The sequence below is a fragment of the Rhagoletis pomonella genome, unplaced genomic scaffold (assembly GCF_013731165.1).
Source record: "Rhagoletis pomonella isolate Grant_MI unplaced genomic scaffold, Rhpom_1.0 Rhpom_scaffold_00009, whole genome shotgun sequence".
In the NCBI taxonomy this organism is placed as follows: Eukaryota; Metazoa; Arthropoda; class Insecta; order Diptera; family Tephritidae; genus Rhagoletis; species Rhagoletis pomonella.
Window position 1 is genome coordinate 14,364,480 of NW_023458563.1, and position 3,794 is coordinate 14,368,273.

At 30.3% G+C, this 3,794-nt stretch overlaps 1 protein-coding gene across 1 annotated transcript in view; it reads left to right on the top strand.

The window, feature by feature from the left end:
• Positions 1-2,089: 2,089 nt before the first annotated feature.
• LOC118745418 (sodium- and chloride-dependent GABA transporter 1) overlaps positions 2,090-3,794 on the top strand; it is a 422,900-nt gene continuing 421,195 nt past the window's right edge. The window contains exon 1 of the mRNA XM_036478870.1: positions 2,090-2,487. The gene's annotated coding sequence lies outside the window, so the exon portion shown is untranslated. The remainder of the gene's footprint in view (positions 2,488-3,794) is intronic.

The following is a 3,794-nucleotide window of genomic DNA, read 5'->3' on the forward strand; positions in this document are numbered from 1 at the left end:
TTTTTTTTTAAATCTAACTTCATAAAGTTCTTTAAAAATATTTTGTAAATGAGGCCATAAGAGCTTAGGGGGAGAGTTACAACACAAAAATACATTTAAGGCGCAGCGAAGCACGCCGGGTAATTGCTAGTATTATATAAACATTAGAAAACATTAAAACATTTGAAATAAATCTCGTCTCACTTTTTTGTATTTTTCACTTGGTTGCTGAAGTAATGAAGACTAAAAAATTGATAAGGGAAAATTGTAGTTTTTGTAAGTTTTATGTTAATATCTTAAAAACTTGTAGACTTATTGAAAAATGATAAATGAACGTGAGGTACCAAATTTAATGACCCTTAATTTGATATATCGTCTTGTTCACAATAATTAACGCATTCCATGGATATTAGAAGCATTACAATGATACTTTGCATTGTCAAAATTCATACATTTTGATTCAATAGCGCGGGTTAAACATAAGTTTTCAATTAATCTTTCGTGGCCAATAACAATTGGCTTAGACCTAAGACATCATAATATTACTATTGCAAAGCGGTCAAATGCCTTTTATTTTCCCCATACAAAATCGACCCAGCCTAATGTATATGGTATCAAAATGGCACTTAGCTGCTACTTGGCGCAATAGATTTTCCGCCACCATTCTAGCCTAACCTAACGTGATAACTACTTCGAAGCTAAAAAACACATTAGAAGGAAATATAGAGCTCTGCAAGAATAATGATATGTCGTTTTTATAAATCGGATGTCAAAAAACAAAGTTATAATAAAAACCATTTAGGCGGTTTTTATAAGGATAACAAACACTATTTTTTAAGCTTCAAATACAGGGGTGGACTTTTACAAATATTTTGTTTCACCTAGTCTAATGTATATATGTATGTAGATATACAAATTCATATAGAAAATTCCATGTCAACCGAAATATGATTCCGATCTAAAATAGCTTCAAATTTTTTCATAAATATTTATGTTTTTCTTAAACCAATTTTTTTTCTTTTTCGAACTATTTGTACCAAATATTGACAAAAACGTAACTTTTGTTTCATTATTCCACATCCTCTTTTCATAGGTACATTTACAGGTCTATTCTGCGCAGGTAACATAAATTTTATAACCGGTAATTAAAGTGTCTGTCAATTTGTAAACCTTTTTCTCATTCTGTGCTCTCGTAACCGGTAAATTTGGTTACCATCTCATAAGCTGGTAACAAAATATTGCCCCGTGAAATATGCAATACAGGAATTTCCACAAATCTTCATAGCTGAATTGTTGAATATTTTCACTGCATTACCAACGTACGTAGAATCGCGGTGACAAGAAGTGGTAACATTTTTTGGTAATAAAATTTTCCGGTCACAAAATCTTCGGTAACGTGCAGAATAGACCTGTTAATAAAAAAGTTATATGCCTAATGTACATATGCACATACATATGTATGGAGATGCATTTCAATTTATGCAATTTAGATATGTAGGTACATATGTACATACATGCATCTGAATATATCAAATAATATTGATGCTTGCCTACGAATATGTAATACGTAAATATATTCCTTGCATCATTATTTCGAATTCTGTCTAAATTGTGACTCTAAATTCACTTATGCAAATGAAAACTCACTACCCGAATGCTGCTGAACTGTTAAATCACAGTAGAGGGTACAAATTGGCATTAATTTAAACATGGGCACAACTCAGTATCCACTATTTTTATAAAATAAAAATAAGTTTTTTTTTGAACAATCATATGCATCCATGCAAAGTCTTATGGCCCGTGAAATGCCATAACACAGTCGAGAGTATTCAAATTCTAGTTTTTAAATTCTGCTGTTTTATTTTTGTAGAAAACAAAAATTTTACAAGTTATAAAAACAATAATTTTGAGATCTGCCCTTTTATAGATAATGGTGATATGTAAAGAAATATTTATGTACGTGCATTTACAGAATGAAGGGGATCATAGTTAAATCAATGCCTTAACAAAGAGGGAAAAATTATATCAGTCAGTAAAAGGTCATGAATTCAGATAAGCCCACAAAAGCCAAAAAGTTACTTAAAAATAATATGCTGCGCTTAAAACCGAACGTATGCAGTGGCCGATCATGATGTTTGAGATCGAGTTGCTGCACTAGTATAAACTGTCACTTTTACAATTATGTGGGGTAGGTAGTTGCTGGTTGTCATAGAATGATTAAACTAGAATGTTATAAAAGCGCATCGCAGTCATTTTTTTAAACTTCTCCTTTGGTAACAACTCTGGTGGCAACAACTCACATCTGCAGATAACCCAATTCGATTGCGACTAATCCTTCCGTAAGAGAAAAACACTCTTGTGTAAAATTTTTTAATACCTTGAATTGAAAAGCAGTATCTATAAGGAAATTAAATGAACAAAATAAATAAACTAATACTGAATGAATAAGTACAAAAATAACAAAGCAAGATGGAATTAAATGTGTAATAGTGGTTGAAGGCGTAAAATGTAAGTAACGTAAAACAAATTTTATATTTCGAAGAAGCAAGTGTAAATGCTTTTTTAATGGAAATGTGTCTCCAGAATTAAAAGGTATTTACTAAAGCACATTGTGCCAAAATTATTGTTTAAAAAGCTAAAAAAAGCACGTAATAAGTAGAAAATAATGTGTAACATTATTAACAGTTCTATTACCGATATCATTTTCAAAAGGCCTGTAGTGCTTTGTACTATGTTCTTATACAAAATCTACTTTTAAAGAAAGGTATTAAAGGCTTTTCAATAATTAGTACACCCTACTTCTGTTTTTCTTTATTGGCGCTGTAACCGTCTAATCGATTTTGGCCAACTGACGCAAATTAAAAACGACAAGTGAAGCGAAGTCCTTGTCCATTTTGTGTTTCCACCGCAGAGGAGGCCTCCCTCTTCCTTTTGATCACCCTACGCTTCTTTTTAATGATATAAACTTTTGTGATAATCTCTTTACATTTATTTAAACAATTATCTATTAGCTTTTTAAAGAATTATATCTAATTAAAAATAAACTTCGAGCACCTCATGCTTTTTGAAGATATAGCATATATATATATGTATGTATATGGGCCATTTCCAAATAAAGTGTAGGTACATGGCAGGTATTTTTTATATTTTGTTAAGATTGATAAATTTATCCACTGAAATGGTTTAGTGACGTGAAAATTTGTGCAATATACGAAACTGCTTTCAGGCTCTTCAAAAATTATTATTTTTTCTTATTTTTGCATTTTTGTAAAATATTTTCCAGAATGTAACACTTTTAAGAGTAAGCTAAAGGAATAAATGCATGCTTTTTTAACATTTGCATCCCACTTAAAAACTCATTTATCAGAAAAAACTATTGTTGAAGTTTTTTCCACCTTCTTCATAACATTAACGTGGGGCCTTTTTTGCGAGACAGGTTTTTTGTTTAATCTCTCATCAGCAACAACTTCCCATATGTGGCATTTTTGAGAAATATGCTATTTAAAAATAATAAATCATTTTTCACCTAAAAGTGATATTCTGCAAATATTTCACTTTTTTTGTTCTAAGAGTCTTATTTCATCAAAATATAAAAACAAGGAAATCATTGAAACTCTTAAAGCAATAAACAGACATTGGTAATTATCTTATTTTTAGTGTTTTTTGCATAAAAAACTGGGTGATACATTTTCTTAAAAACACAAAATAATTCTTTTAATTAAGTTATTTCTTATGTCATTCGATCAACGCTTCTTAACCGCAATGCACTTAGGCAAGCAAAACAACTAATGTTAATATCTCGGAAAAATTAAAAA